The sequence below is a fragment of the Phyllostomus hastatus genome, unplaced genomic scaffold (genome assembly GCF_019186645.2).
Source record: "Phyllostomus hastatus isolate PE091 unplaced genomic scaffold, TTU_PhHast_1.1 phas_scaffold_200, whole genome shotgun sequence".
NCBI classification, from domain to species: domain Eukaryota; kingdom Metazoa; phylum Chordata; class Mammalia; order Chiroptera; family Phyllostomidae; genus Phyllostomus; species Phyllostomus hastatus.
The window spans coordinates 7,469,908-7,487,365 of record NW_025334016.1 but is presented as its reverse complement, the minus strand read 5'-3'; positions in this window follow the sequence as shown (position 1 = coordinate 7,487,365).

The window sequence follows — 17,458 nt, the reverse complement described above, 5'->3', positions numbered from 1 at the left end:
TCTTCAAGAAAAAAGGGTAATCCTTTAGAAACAAACATCTTTTTCTAAAAAGTGACCATTACTATGAAACGAATGTTTTTTGTAATGTATGATGACTTTCAATAACAGCTAGGTTAGCAGAGTGTATGTGTATGTAGATACAGTTGGAGAACAAAAAAAGAGAGAGATCTTGTTTTTCTCTAAAGAGAGCTAAGTAAATAGGAAATATGTCAGTTGTAAAAAGAGGCATTTAAACCTCAACTATAATTTTAACCAAATAATTTTGCACACCAAGAAGCATGATGCTTTTAAGAACAGACCTTAGAAGTTCATGTGATAGTGTAATCTGCATATTCCTCAAAATTATCAGAGTAGTCTCACTCTTGTGAAAGGGAAAAAGTAAACTAAGGAAGAGTTTAAGGATCAATTTATATAGTTGCACATTAAATAAGATACATTAAATTTTTGACAGGTAATATTCTGAGGCTGAAGATATCTAATCAATTGGGTGTATAATTATTTAACAGTAGAAACCCTTGACATTTATGCAATAAATATTAGTAAATGAGTGCTATGTACTAAGCACATTTCTAAGCACTGAGCATATTGTGGGCATGTAATTACACTCCTGCACTCATAGAAATTCCATTCTAGAAGAGAGAAACAGACAATAAAAGTAAACAGGAAAATAAAATAAATTCCAAAAAGGATGAAGAAAATGTAAAACAAAAAAGTGTCGCAGGTTTGATTCCCAGCCAGGGTACATGCCTGGGTTGCAGGCCGTAAGCCCCAGCAACCGCACATTGATGTTTCTCTCTCTCTCTCTCTATCTCCCTCCCTTCCCTCTCTAAAAATAAATAAATAAAATCTTAAAAAAAAAGAAAATGTAAAAAAAAATGTGACACTGGCTAAAGCAGGCTACAGCTGAGGATTGGCTACTTTATTACATGTTAAGACAAAGCTGTGTTGGGAAAGTGACATTTGCTTTAAGGCCTGAATAATAAGAAAGGGGCAATTTGAACAACCTGGAGCTGAGAGTTCTTGGTAGAGGTGTAACAAATTCAAAAGCCCAATGTTTGAAATAAACTTATAATCAAAGGCCATTATGGCTGGGATTTTGTGAGCTGAAACTTGTTCACATTGGGGCTTAGATACCGCAACAAGGAATTGGGGTTTTATTTTAAGTATGTAAGAAATTCATGAAAAAGCTATTCAGCTAGGGAGAAACATAATATGACATGTCTTTTTTCTTTTGAAAATGTATTTTTATTTTTATGTTTTTATCGTTATTCAAGTACAGCTGTCTCCGTTTTCCTGCCACCACTTTCCCTTGACACACCTACACCCACCTCCCACCCAAAATCCTACCCGTCTTTGGATTGTTCATGGGCTCTTTATAAATGTTCCTTGACACCCTGTCCCTTCTTTCCCCATTATGTCCCTCCCCCCTCCCCTCTGGTTACTGTCAGTTTGTTCTTTATTTCAATGTCTCTGGTTCTAACTTGCTTGCTTGTTTTGCTAATTAGGTTACACTTATAGGTGAGACCATATGGTATAGGTGACACCATATGGTATTTGTTTTCCACTGCCTGGCTTACTTCACTTAGCATAATGCTCTCAGTTCCACACTTGCTGTCATGAAGGGTAGGAGCTCCTTCTTTCTTTCTGCTGCATAGTATTCCATTGTGTAAATGCACCATAGATTTTGATCCACTCATTTACTGATGGGCATCTAGGCTGCTTCCAGCATTTGGCTATTGTAAATTGTGCTGCTGTGAATATTGGAGTGGAGAGGTTTTTTTGGCTTGGTGTTTCAGGATTCTCAGAGTATAATCCCAGCAGTGGAATTGTTAGGTGAAAAGACAGTTTCATTTTTAGTTTTTTGAGGAAATCCCATACTGTTTTCCAGTAGCTACACCAGCCTGCATTCCCACCAACAGTGTACTAGGGTTCCCTTTTCTCCACAACTTTGCCAGGGGTTGTTTATTTATTTGTTTATGATGGCCATTCTGACAGATGTGAAGTGGTATCTCATTGTGGTTTTAATTTGCATCTCTCTGATGACTAGTGATGCTGAGCATCCTTTCATATGTCTCTTGGCCCTCTGTATGTCCTCCTTGGAGAAATGTCTGTTCAGGTCCTTTGGCCATTTTTAAGTTGGATTGTTTTTCTTCCTGGAGTAGAGTCTTGTGAGTTCTTTATATATTTTGGAGATCAGACCCTTGTGGGAGGTATCATTGGCAAATATATTTTCCCATACAGTTGGTACCCTTTTCATTTTGCTGATGTTTTATTTAGCGATGCAAAAGGTTTTTATTTTGATGAAATCCCATTTGTTTATGCTTTTCTTTTCATCCCTTACTCTATGGGACATATTGGTGAAAATATTGCTGCATGGAATATCTGAGATTTTCCTGCCTATGTTCTCATCTAAGTCTTTTATGGTATCATGACTTACTAATGTTTAAGTCTTTTAACCACCTTGAGTTTATTTTTGTGTATGGTGTAAGTTGGTGGTTGAGTTTCATTTTTTTTTGCATGTGGCTGTCCAGATCTCCCAGCACCATTTTTGAAGATGCTATTTTTACTCCATTTTGTGCTTCTTCTCCCTTTGTCGAATATTAATTGACCATAGAGACTTGGGTTTATTTCTGGGCTCTCTGTTCTGTTCCATTGATCTATATGTCTGTTCTTATGCCAGTACCACACTGTTTTGATTACTCTGGCCTTGTAATATAGTTTTATGTGAGGTATAGTGATCCCTCCTACTTTGTTCTTCTTCTTAAAATTGTTCTGGCTTCTCAGGATCCTTTATGGTTCCATGTAAATTTTTGAAGTGTTTGTTCTATATCTGTGAAATATGTCCTTGGTATTTCAATAGGGATCGCATTGAATCTATCAAATGTTTTGGGCTAGTATGGATATTTTCATGATGTTAATTCTTCTGATCCATGAGCATGGTATATACTTCCTTTTGTCTGTGTCTTCTTTAATTTCTTCAGTGTTGTGTAGCTTTCTGAGTACAGTTATTTTGCATCCTTGGTTAGGTTTATTCCTCGGTACTTTATTTTTCTTGTTGCTATAGAAAATGGGATTTTTTCCCTGATTTCTGTTTCTGATATTTTATTATTGGTGTACAAAAATGCCTTCAGTTTCTGAATATTGACTTTGTATCCCACTGCTTTGCCCAATTCACTTATTAGGTTGAGTAGATTTTTTGGTGGAGTCTATAGGGTTGTCTAGGTATTCTATCATGTAATATGACATATTTTTAAAAGATTAATTTGGCATTCATATTAGGATCAGGATGTAAGGGGGAAGTCCATTTGGAAGGTTGTTTACTAGAACAGAAGAAAGATGATGGTAGTTTGTTCCAGGGAAGTATCTTTGAAGTGTGTTTGTATTTGAAATAGAGTGTATAAATTTGGAGTATATTGTTAGAGTCGAGTCAGCAGAGCTAGGGAACAGATTTAATATTAGTGGTAAGGATAACTCTTGGATTTCTGTTTTGCACCATTCAATGTTAGAGGAGACTACTAAAAAAGGATCAAATCTGGGGATGAAATGCTTAAAATTTATGAGTGCTTTATTGAATATGTTAAACTTGAGATGTCTTTGATATCTCTATTGAAATGAAGAAGTTGAGTACAGTGTTGAACATAAGGGTCTGGTATTCAAAGAGGAATTCTGGGCAAGAAGGCCTGGTAATATCACCCCTATTCTTTGGCCACAATACCAGTACCCAAAGCAGGCTTCACAATTGATCTAAAGACTACCTGTTTGTGGTGGAATTCTCTGGCCTGGAACAATTCTCTATAGTCTATAAACTATGCCCACAAGGCTCATGGTCCTCCAAGTAAGACAATATCTACAACACAGTTTGAAATTTTCAGGGCCATTGATATCAACTAACAGTCTCAATAGAATTGAAGCCTTAACTTCTTCTAAAAAAACACTTTAGGACTAAACCCATTTCTCTGCTCATCCCATCAACCTCTCTCCTGTCTCTGTTTTTACTAATTACTACCAGAAACCAAAAATTCTCATGTTATCTATCATCATCATCCAGACTTTCCTCTATTCAGCTCTGTACATGTGTAAGCCTGATTTTACCACCCCCACTTCCCTGATCCTCAGTACCAAATTGTCTGAAACTCATGATTTGTCAACAGAAAAATCCCTGTTAGCTTTTACTTCATCTCTTTATGCTCCTTTCACATTTTTGTTGTAATAATAATTCATCTGTTTCCTTAGAGCAATGCTTCCTCTTTTACAAACTTTTAAAATGCTACTTACAGGAACTTGAAGTAGATAGACTAGGTATCCTTGTTGCTTCCTGACCATTTTACTTACATTCTTTATTAAAAAAAAAAACACAAGTCTTTGAATTGTGTTACCTAGGCCCCACAATTCTTGGCTCATTCTAGAAGTCATCATATATTGCACTTTTGATCACTCAACTTAATTCATGATGGGGGATACTCTTAATACTAACTTTAAACATCACAAGCTCTCATAACAGCCTTCTATGTTTCCAGATCATTAATTTATTATCCTCATTCCAACTATTCTTAAATTTTATCAGGAATCCTAACCATTGACCAAGTGGGTCTTCATCAACAGTTAACAAACATACTTCATCTTGCTTGTAAAGTTGCTGTGCTACTCTTTAAGATGTCTATTTTCTATTTTTTCTTTTCTTCAACTCTACAACATATCCACATACTTCTTGAACTATCAAATCTATAGCCCATTCCATCATCACTGATATTCTCTCTGCTAACTCTAACAATGAATGGATAATAATAACCCCTATACTTAGACTCTGAATTTCCTTTCTTTGTGCCACCTGAAGTCTTTGCTCTGGAAAGTATCTATCTGTCTACAGGACCATTCTCAGCATCATAGAAACTTGCTATAAAATCTCCTACCTTATATATAATATTTCCGATATTAAAAAAGATACTTGCCATTATATCATGTCTCCATCCAGTTACAGTCTAATTTTTGTCTTCCCTTTTTATAGGGAAACTCTGCAGAGTGTTGTCTAGGCTTACTTTCTGAATTTTTTTTTTATTATTTTTTCTCTCTTTAACTGGATCTATCCAAAAATTTCCCCTCTTAATTGCATGGGAATAACTCTTGTTACAGTAAACAGAACTCCATATTACCAAATCAAGTGCTGAATTATCTGTCTTTATTTTTTAAAAAGCATTCAATGGTATTTAAAAGGGTGAGCATTCCCCTCTTTTGAAAATACATTTTCTACTTGACATGTGAGCTGCATTCTCCTGCATAATTGGCTACTCCTAATCCCCTTGTTGGCTTCTCCTCCTCTTCTTCTTCTCTATCTGTATTGGAGTCCCTCAGGTCTCATCCCTCCCACCTCTTCTATTCTTTATCTCTAGTATTTCCTTAGGTGAATTAATTCAGTATTGTGGCTTTGAAAATTATTTATATGCTGATAACTTACAAGTTTGTCTTCAGTCCAAAGGGCTTGTTTGAACAGAAAACTTACATATAAGCATTCAACTACCTATGTGACATCTGTGCTTTGATGTCTAAAAGCATGTCGATCTTTTATCAGAAACCAAACTTTTGATATTTGTTCTCACATGTGCTGCTCTTTCAGTTTCCTCATTTCAGTTAATTGCAACTACATTCTTTCAGTTTATTAAAACACAGGGATTTATCCTTTTTATTCTACACACCAGTTCTTAAGCAGTTATGATCAGCTTTATCTTCAAAATATACCCTGATTCTGGATACATCCACTGCTACCACTGTGGATGAAGTTACTAATGTTCATTGCTGTGCTTTCTAAGTGGACTTTCTCCTTTATTTTGTTCTCTATGGAGCAACCATGGTGATTTTTTAAACTATAAATCATATCACATCATTCCCTTGTGCAAAATTCTCTAATGGTTTCCCATTACACTTAGAAAACCATTATAATTCCTACCTATGGTTGAAGAAATCTCTGCTTATCTTTCCATCCCTATCTCCTTCCACTCTCCACTTTTCTCACTCTACTGAAGTCATCTTGTGGTTGCTTGGCCGTGAGCAGTCCAATTTTATTTCTGCTTCAGGGTTTTTCTATTTGCTGTATCTCCTGCCTGGCACGCTATTTCTCCATATATTCTTATTCTTGTTCCTCTTCAATAAAGACTTTTTGTAATTGTTACTTCCACAGACAGGCCTTCTCCGATTAATCTATTTAAAAGAGCCATCACCCCCTCCTTCTCTACCTCACATTATTCTCTATCCCCTTAACTGATGAGAGTCTTCCTAAAGCATTCACAATGTGAAACTATTTTGTTTGCTTGTTTCATGTTTTTGTTTATATATTCTCAAGAATATGACCCCCATCCAAGCAGAGATTTTGCTTATTGTTCATTTCTGCATTCTAAGAATCTCAACATCATCTGATGTACTGGGAACTTATTAAACATTTGATTTGTGAATAAAAAATTAAGAAAATATTCAACAAATGAATGAATAAATACAGTCAGAAACTCATAGGAGGAGAAATTTTGTGGAAAGATAATAATTTTAATTTTGAACTATTTGAATTTAAGATTCTGGTGAAGTATCCAAGTAGATATGTCTAGAACATAATTTAATAAGTCAGTTCTGAAATTTGGGAAAATTTCCAGAGTGAGAAATAAAAAATTGAAGAGACAATTGTATTAGTTTCCAAATGCTGTTGTAACAAGTCATCACAAACTTAGTGGCTGAAAACAAGACAAATGTATCATCTTAGAATTTGGGAGGTCAGAAATCCTAATACCAATGTGTAGGTTTGGCTGTATTTCCTCTAGAGGCTACAGGGGATAATCCATTTCCATGCCTTTTCCAACTTGTAGAAGCCACCAACTTTTCTTGACTATGGCCCCTACCACCATGTTCATTCAAAGCATCTTAAAATCTCTCTCCTCTCTCTCCCTCTCCCTCTCTCTCTCTCTCTCTCTCTCTCTCTCTCTCTCTCTCTCTCTCTCTCTCTCTCTCTCTCTCTCTCTCTCTCTCTCTTTCTGTCTTGTATTTCTATGATCATATCTCTTTCTCTGACTCTGACCCTCCTGACTTCTTTTTGATAAATATTATTGTGATTACATAGGACTCAACCTAAATGAATCAGAAATAATATCTTCATTTAAAGACTCTTAACATAATCATACCTGCAGATTCCCCTTTACCATGTAAGGTAACATATTTGCCGGTTCTGGTGATTAGTATGTGGCCATCATTTGGGAAGTGTCCAATATTCACTCTCTCTACCAAGAAGCTAAAAAAGAAGCTCATATAATATACACAAGAGATTGAAGAGCATGATATAGAGTAGTCTTCAGATGTGTGAACAAAAGCCACAAATATTGCAATTCTATTGAAGCAAAGGAAATAGAGATTTGCAAGAAGGAAAGATTGCTTTACATGGTCAAATGCTGGAGAGGTATTTCAAAAGATAAGAAAAAGAAGTTTCACTGTTTGGCAATTAGGGCATTATGGGTGGCATTACAGGGAACAATTTTTGTCAAGTTTTGATGAGGGGAGCCATATTTTAAGTAACTGATAAATGAGTAAAAAGTAAAGAAAATAGATGTTAAACTTCTTCCCCCATTAATAAAAGTGGTTCAGTAACAGTTGAAGAGATCATTTGGAATAAGAAACAATATCATTATTTTACTAATATATAGTTTCCTGCATTGAGCAGAGTAAACACTTCAGTCCTTCTTTCTGCATGAAGTAACAGGAAGGAACATAACTTAGTGTTATGGAGACAGGCAGAGTCAAGCAAGAATACTAGTTTACAGCAGTTTAAAATGTCACTGTCATGTATGAGTATCTATTGGCATAGTAGCTGTAAACTGGACCATTCCCAATTCAATGTAATGGATTTTAAAGCTGATGCCTTGCCAAGTTGATTTATAAGATGAATTGCTGCTAAAGCTGGGTTGAGCATTTCGGTTCTGAGTATAAATGGACAAAGGACATTAGCATTCTCCTTCATTCTGATTCTTTTGCTTGCTTGCCACCCTAACCTCTTCTCTCCCATTCTACAAATTCTAATTTTAGAGAAAGGGCTTGGGATGAAAGGGTGGGAAAACAAATGGAGCCAAGGAAGGAAACCTGAAGGCAGAGATCTTTTTGTGATGAAAATGCCAATGAATAAATTCATCAAACACAGCCTATTTTAACACAGTTAAAATGATAAATTTCAGGTATCCCAGTATTAATAAAATTCATATTATACTTGCTAACACAGTCATTCACACAAGCTTTTATTTGACCAGTTGTATCATCTTGAGAGAGTTGCTTAACTTCTCAAATATTGATTTTCCTTATCTGTAAAACTAGGATAACAATAGTAGTTAAATGATTCTTTACATATATCTAGCATGAAAAACACAAAGTGATAATAATAAAAACTATTCAATAATAGCTGCCACTGAGAATAGTAAATATCGGGCATCATTATAAGTACTTTATATGTATTAGCTATTTTATTCTTAAACAAAACATCATAAAGTGTGTATTATTTTAATCCCCATTTTACAGATAAGGGCTTGGAGGCATAGAGAGGTAAATGCATAGCTAGTTAATAGAAGAGCCAGATTCATAATATGTGTACAATTAATGATTAATAGTAATGATGGTAATAATATTCATTTAAAAAATCAAATGTCTGGGCTGATAGTGTGAGAATATGTATATGAAGAAATAATTATTTTGACTCTCTTTAGTAAATAATTGTAGTTTCAATATCTTTTTTAATTTACTGACATTCTACCTCTTACAAACAAAAGAAATCATGGCTGATATTTTCTATATTTGTTTTGTACACTGCACTCTTATCTTTTGACATTTGTACCAGAGTGGTCAAAAAATTGCTTGTGCTTATTTACAAACAAAGAACTCCATAGTGTAAAAGTGACATTTGTCACTGTAAGGAACTTTACAATCTATAAAACCCTATACTCATCCATCTTTAGCATGGCTTTCTCTTGTTTATAAAGGTGAAATATAATCATGTGCTTCCCTTAAAGAAAGTGAATAAATAGTTACTCAGTGAAGCTACCTCATTTCTAAACATGTCACATAAAGAACCAACATCAAGAGGGCCTTGGAAAGCAGACAAAGTGAACCTAATAAGAACTGAGTTCACATTTCCATTTCTCACCAAGTAAGTCTACTGACATGATTACAGACTGAACTAAACCAGTCTGTCCAGAGACTGAGTGCCCAGGCTTGCTGTCTTTATCAACTAGAAGTATACTTTATCCCCCTCCCCCCATTAAGCCATACCTGGAGAAGAAGCTGTGATTTCTTTCCTTGTCCTGGACCAATCAGTCTTTCCTTGGCCCTATCTTCTTACTGCTTACATTCCTTACAAAGTTACATATTTGTTGCTTTTCCAAAGAATTTGTCTATATAGTTTTTTAAAGCATTGCCTCTATTGGGTTATTTGTTTCCATATTGCAGAGCACTCAAAACCTAATTCTATCATCAACACATAATATGTGCTGAAACAAAATTCTACAAATGAATTTAAGTTGCAGGGTTCAGGAAGCAAGCAAGATAGCTTCTTCAGTATTCCTTCTGTATAAGATATACCAGATAGTATAATTACCATAAACTCATTTTCTAGTTTTAGGGGTAAAATACACACATTGGTTTTACAATGATGGTAATCATAACCATAAAAATAATTATAGAAATAAAACAATTATCAATAGTATAATAAATTAGCATAGAATAAATCAGTTCATCATGAATATAATAGGATTGAGTGGATAAATGGCAGAGACACAAATTAAGCAAGGATAAGAAGATAATATGAGCTAGACTCAAAGGGAGTGAGAAAATAATCTTTGTGGATAGAAAGAAGATGAGAGATTTCTGGCAAGTACCGTGGAATGTGGAGTGGAATGGGAGGCTCTAAGCAAAACAAGGAAACACTGCTGGATTAATTTGTGGTTGACACAACTACATGTCCAGTGGATACTTATGCAATGAGTTTTGACACAGAAAGACAGGAAGGAGGTAGGTAGAGCATGACCTATTTGTAGAAATTAGAAAAGAGGGAAGGAAGTTAGGGAGAAAAAAACATGAGACAAACTGTGTGTTGAAAGATAGAAAATGTTCCTTTTTGGACACAGCCTTGGAGATGATAAAAAAAAACAAACTTGAAGGCAACTGGAACCACAAGCCACTGAACCTTCCCTTCTCCAGTATCAGGCAATTTGTGTATGAAGTGTGGGATATAGTCAGGTGAGTATTCTGATTTGGTCCTCCCTTGCATCTATGAAAGAAAATCCTAGTGGATTGAGGATTTGGAGAGCATATAGACCTAGGAGCAAAAAAAAAAAAAAAAAAAAAAAAAAGGACAGAGGGGCATTGAGTGCATGCAACTGAGATTGTCACTTAACTGGGCCAGAATGGATTTAAAAAGTAGGTTTTGATTTCCAGAATTTTATCCCAAGTGAGTTATCCTTTATCTCTAGGACCTTAACCATTGAATGGGAAAGGGAAAGAAGGATCAGAAGGGAGAACTTGGAGAAATAGAAAGAAAACTGTGGAAAGACAGAAAATGCAAAAACAAAGTTTCAAATTGTGACTTCAGTTTGGTACACAAGTCCAAAAGATTGACACTTAAGTCAAAACAACTGAAGGAAAAAAATGATTTTCAATTAATAAACTCAATTTCTGATTCTAAGCTTAATTTAGATGAAAAATATAGTCCTGAGTAGACTCATCATTTTCTTTATTTTGAGAAAGCATCAAATTGACAGATTTTAAAGTAAATATAATTGTCATACTTAGAAATAGCTCAAAAGCTTTGGTTTTCTTTTTTTTTAAGAATGATATTGTAGTTTTTGTTTTCAAGATTTTATTTATTTATTTTTAAGGAGGGAGAAAGAAAGAGAGAGAAACATCAATGTGCAGTTGCTGGGGGCCATGGCCTGTAACCCAGGCATGTGCCCTGACTGGGAATCGAACCTGTGATGCTTTGGTCCGCAGCCTGTGCTCAATCCACTGAGCTACGCCAGCCAGGGCAGCCTTGGTTTTCTTTTGATTTCCCATATATTACACTGAAGGGCTCTTTCCCAACAATGAGAAGAATCACTTATTTATCCCATTTTAGCTAAGCCCTTTCTATGTGTAGAGTATACAGAGATAAAAGGAACCTAGTCACCACACTGCAGGGACAATGAGTGTGACAATATCTTTTATGAGTGTCCAGGGAGGTAGACCTGGGTGAACTATTAACAGACTCCCTTGTCTTGTGGCTTCCTTTTGGGCTCTGCTAGTGGGGGAAGATTGGAAAGATGGAGGAGAGCAAGTTTGCGGATTTATTTTCTTAGTTTTCTTCTTGCAGGACCACAACAAGCCACCTATGTCTTTGAACTAGTCACTAGCTTTAGGTCTCTAGGTCCTGGTAATAGCTCCTTCTATAAGACCTTTCAGGTGTTAGGTAGGTAATGGTTAATGGGCCTGGAACTTTGTTACAAGCCTTAGGTATGGTACAATCCCTATGTCTGACCCACATCTTTGTAAATAGTCTGTTCATTAAACTCTCCTTAAATATTGTAACTTAAGCATGCCATCTGTTTCCTCATACCATGATATCAGGTGGATCCTGATACCATAAAAAAGAGAGAGATGCAACATTTTCTGCACTAGAATATTGTTTGTTAAATTTAACTGAAAAAAGAATTAAAAACTTAAAACATCTAATGAAAGTTAAAACTGTATACCTTCAATAGTTGTATGTATCAGAAATAATCATTTAAGAAAAATAGCATACAGTTAAATTAATAATTTAATTGAAAGTTTTTAAATTAAAAGCTTAATTAAATAAGATTGATAGAAGTAAAACTAGCTTGAAATAATGAAACAGCTAAACCATGGAATTAAGTATTTTTCTCCACATGTAGACATATGTGGATTAATGGTTAACCACATATTCTAGAACAGAGGTTTGCTTACATAGTTTTCAATTTTAGTAGATATGACTGCTTGATTCCAATGCTTTCAAATATGTGTATACCAAGTCATTTTGATTAATGGGATAAGTATTTTCCCTACATTCTTATTCTTATTGTTTTCTTTATCAAATTAACATAAACTTCAGCAGAGTTGTACATAATCAGGGATTTAAAGGATTTGTGTTCAGTGCTGTTTAGGTATTTCAAGGATCAATTTGGAGGAATATTATCTTCAGTGTGGAACTTTCAAAACTGTTGCATTATATATTGATGAGAGAGCTTGATGGAAGAGCTCCATGTGGAAAGGCAGAAGGGCAGAACTTTCTGAGAGCAGATACTGACATCAGTCACTTATTCTTGTACTCAGATCTCAGATACACAACTTCTAGGTTGTCTGACCTTGGTCACATGATTTAAGGTTTTGGATTCCAGTTTTCTCATCTAGAAAATAAGGATGATGTGAAGGATTTACATCAGAGGGTAGTTATAAGGATAAACTAGATAACATATCTCTAACACCAAGTACTGAATAATGTTGAATATTATTATGTAGAAATTTGATCATGAATGATCTCCTGTTTCTACTTTATAACACAAGTAATTTTAGTGATCTCTCTTCATTTCAGTTCTTCCTATCAATGTTCTGTGAAAATCAAGTGGCTCTGCACTAGTGTCATCTTCCAGACCTGAGTGTGTACTGATGCAAAAGACTTATCTGAGTCTCAACAGATTGTCTCATAGACAGCAATTCACAATACACAATTGCCATGGCAGAAACACAACATGCAGAGCTTTCTCTTCATCTTGATGTTGTGTAATGAGGTACTCATTTATTTCCATATTATACTAGCTGTTTACATTTTACATCCCCTACAAAGTCACACTCAAATTTTCTTTATTCAGTATTGGGATTAGAAAGGGAGTAAGGGATTGTGTTGAGAGGGCAGAAACATGTTTGGTTCCAGAATGGTAAAATGGCTAACTTGGCTGTCAGCCCTTGGAAGTGGTCCTTAGCTAAGACCACTTTATCATATGCTTTCTCTTTATCACATTTAAAAGAGCATTTTCAGTAGAGTTTGATGTCTCTGGGGAATATTAATTAAAAAATGCAGCCCAGTATAAATGGTAGGGATGGAGTACGTTTTAAAGGAGCCAAAAAAAAAATGAATTCAGAATTCATAAGTCTTGTCATGGCCTCTCTTCCCAATTAAGGTGAATTAAATCTAAACAAACTGTGTTAGGTGAAAATAAAAAGATGCATGGGGGCGGGTGTTATCAAATAATATAGTAAAGGAAATACTGAAATAAATAATACAGTGGATATAGTAATGTCATAAACTCTATTATAGAGATTACCAGTCACTATTGGGATTCTGCTCAGATATCTCCAGATCACTTTTTCCATTTCTGTGATCTCCTCCCAAGTTTTTGGATAGTTTTGCTTCTAAGAGTCCATGGTATCCACAGAGAACTCTCATAGAGAACTCCCTTTGTTCATTAAAGCCACTTTGTCTTGGTACACTTAAAGTATGAAATGTCTGGCAGTTTGTATATTTCAGAGATGAGGGGATTAGCCGATGAATGACAGGTGAGGGGGAAATTCTAGCCCCCTTGTCTTGCATCAAGATAAACTCTGAGTTGTAACACTCCAGAGCTCCTATGCAGGATCAGACTGAAGCTGGGGTTTCCTCCTCTTCCCTGTCCTACTTCCCTACTCCCTTACTCATTCTTGTTGAGAGCACTTCATAAATTACTCACACAAAAAAACTTCATGTTTGGGACTGCTTGTGGGGAACCCAAACTAAATCATAAAGATATTTACAAATAATACTGAGGAGAGAGAGGAACTTTGAGAAAAGAGTATTTCATGGAAGAAATAACATTTGATTTGATTTTTGAGTCCAAAAAAACAAAACAAAACAAAACACCCAAGCTTTCAATAGAAAGATGGAGGGAGAAGGACTCTAGGCAAAGAACCAGCATTCACAAGGCACCATGAACAGCAAGTTTAGGAATGAGAATATAACCTAGAGTAAGTCATTCTATATTTTATCTGAGCCCCTTTCTTACTAAACCATGGAAAATTTACTTGATCTCTTTGTTCCTCAGTTTTCTAATCTGTTAAATGGAGATAACACTTTTACTTCCCTATTGAAATATTTTTATGAGGGTTGAATGAAATTAGCACAATATCTGGCACAAAATAAGTACCCCATAAAACTGTTTTCTGTTATTGTTGTTGTCATTATTGTTTCTGCTGGTAAGAGCAGTTGGTAGGAGGGTATAGAGTATAAGCCCTCTGAGAATGTAGACCATAGAGGCACATAGTTGTCCTGATATGTAATGTTTAGAATGCCATTTTATTTTATTTTAGTCACTAAAAGTTCCTTAAACATTCATGTTTCAGACATGCCTCAGTTTTACTGACACATCTTTCTAGTTATGGAAAAAAAGGCATATGTCAAGGGCTCTGTGTACCATTCGTGCCTTCTCCCATCTTGTATTCCATTTTTTGAAGCAAGCACACAAAAATAAGAATACAGATGAATCTGAATAGGACTTTATTAGTAGCTTTACAGTTGATCCCAAAATATCAACTAAGTACAAAGCTCTCAGCTAACATCTGGATTTAAGAATCTGATTTCCACCTGAGGCAAAAGGGAAACTGTTTGGTTCTCAACCTAAATATTGATCTTGGAACCCACCTGCTCAAGCAGCCCTTCGGAAATATGAATGACCCTGCAGTGTAGACTTTAGGTCCATTTACCCAACCGATTACACGGTCAAGAACCCAAGAACAGCCTCATATATCCAATAGAGGTAAAGAAGATGCTGCTAGATTTGTTCATTTCAAAGAGGTAAGAAGTTCAAGGATGCCTATCAATTCCCAGCCCAGAAGTGAAAGCACAAGGAAAACACAAACAAACAACTTTTTAAGTGACATTTAAAATTTTTTGTATCAAATTTTAAATTCCAAGGATTATTTACTTTTTGGGCAAAAGACTTGAAGAGACACTTCTCCAAGGAGGACACACAGAGGGCCCAGAGGCATATAAAAAGATGCTCAGCATCACTAGCCATCAGAAAGATGCAAATTAAAACCACAATGAGATACCACTTCACACCAGTCAGAATGGCCATCATAAACAAAGCAACAAACAAGTGTTGGAGAGGATGTGGAGAAAAGGGGGCCCTAGTGCACTGTTGGTGGGACTGCAGACTGGTACAGCCACTGTGGAAAAAAGTATGGAATTTTCTCAAAGAAACTAAAAATGGAACTGCTTTTTGACCCAGCAATTCCACTGCTGGGATTATATCCTAAGAACACTGAAACACCAATCCAAAAGAACCTATGCACTCCAATGTTCATAGCAGCACAATTTACAATAGCCAAGTGCTGCACGCAACGTACGGGCCCATCAGTGAATGAGTGGATCAAAAAACTTTGGTACATTTGCAGAATGGAATTCTATGCAGCAGAAAGAAAGAAGGAGCTCCTACCCTTTGCAACAGCATGAATGGAGCTGGAAAGCATTATGCTAAGTGAAATAAGCCAGGCAGTGAGGGACAAATGCCATATGATCTCACCTTTAACAGGAACCTATCAACAAAAGAAAAAAGCAGGGAAAATATAGTCAAAGACACTGAAATTGAGAACTGGCTGACAGTGACCAGAGGAGAGGTGGGAGGAGATAATTGGGGGAAGGGTTTTCAGGAAGAACTATAAAGGACAGAGGGACAAAACCAGGAGGTTGGTAGAAGCAAGGGGGGGAGGTGAGTTTGGCTGGGGTGGGGGGAAGCAGTAGAGGGTAAATATAGACAACTGTAATTGAACAATAAAATAATTTAAATAAATAAGTAAATAAATATGTATGAGAGAGAAAAAAGTAAATGGATAGCCCTTTGGAGAAAAAAATAAATAAACTTGAATTTATGAAGAAAAAATAATTATTTATTTTTATATGTTTCAATATAGGATTTTTTGGAAGATTATGGTGTGGTAGGAGGGAGTAGATTCCTCTTCTCACTACACACGGGAGAAAAACTGATCTACGGAGAAACAGAGCAAAAGGCCAACAACATCAAAACATTTATGAAAATTGGAGATAAAAAATTATAGCGGACGTTGAAAAACCACAAGGTAAGGAGACTGCTTCAGGATAATAAGGGCCCAGAGATCAGCATGGGGACCAGGGAGGTTGCAGCCCCCAGCCCTGGTGCTCCCGGGTCTGCCTCAGGGCACTCGGGAGAGAGCTGGGTCACCTGCTCCCTCTCTGGCCAAACAAGGATTGAACAGCACTGGAGGAAGCCTCCTTGTTTGAAGGCACAGAGAGGGGAGTGAGGACTGAGAGACAATCACACAGGGGCTGCAAGCACCCATGCATAGCCCTGGGAAGAGTGTGTGCCCCAGCCTGTAGGACCAAGGGCAGCCTGGTCGTGCGCCTGCACCCCCAATGCAGAGATAGTGTGGTTTTGTGGAAGACTCAGACCCCACAGCCCTGAACATGGAAAAGGAATGGGCGCTCCACAGGATCCCCGGTGTTCAGGCTGTGAACTTGGAGGGAAGTGCATGCCCCTCAGGATCCCCAGAGCTTACACCGTGAACCCAGAAAAGGCGCGGGGCGGGGAGGGGCAGGCTCCACAGGATCCTGGAGTCCCTGGGGGGAAGTGTGTGCCCCTTAGGGATCCACAGTGCTCAGTCCCTGAACTTGGAGGACGTGTGCACCCCTCGGGATCCTCAGAGCTCACACCATGAATCCGGAAAAGGTATGAGTGTTCCGCAGGATACCAGAGATCACGGCAGTGAGCTCCAGAGAGTGTGCTTAGGAGCGCTCAGACCCACACACAGGGCCCTGCAGAGAGGCACTGGACTGACTCTGGGGACAGTGCATGAGAGACTGACTGAGTTCAGACTGGGAAGGCAGAAAAGCCACTCCAATCACCCCTCAGCCTGCTGAAGCTAGCAAGACCAGAAAAACTGGTTTGGCCAGTTAGAAACCAACAAAAGGTTTTTGTTTTGTTTCGTTTTGTTTTTCATTGTTTGATTTTATCTTTTTTTAAGTAACTTTTTATTTTTTAATTCTTATTATTTTTATATCCCTCAATTCCTTATGCATTCCTTTCTTTCACTCTAGTGTTATTGCTTCCTCTCCAAGTTTATCTCTTCTTAATTCCATCTTCTGCTTTTTTCCTTTTTTTTTGAACCTGCAAGTTATTACATATTTGTATTACCTTTTTTCATTATTCATACATTTTCTATTTTAATAGTATTTTGGTATTCCTCTTCTTTCTGTATAGTCTTCTTTGCTTGGCTGGTTATATTATATCATTTGATAGGTTTCCCCTGTAATTTCATTCATAGTGTGTTGCTAATTTACTGCCTTTCATTTCTGTTCCATTCGTACATTACTCAAGGTTCTATACTCCCTATTCTTGTTATCTAGATCTCATAGATTCTGTGATATAATTATTGCTCTAATATTATTGTAAAT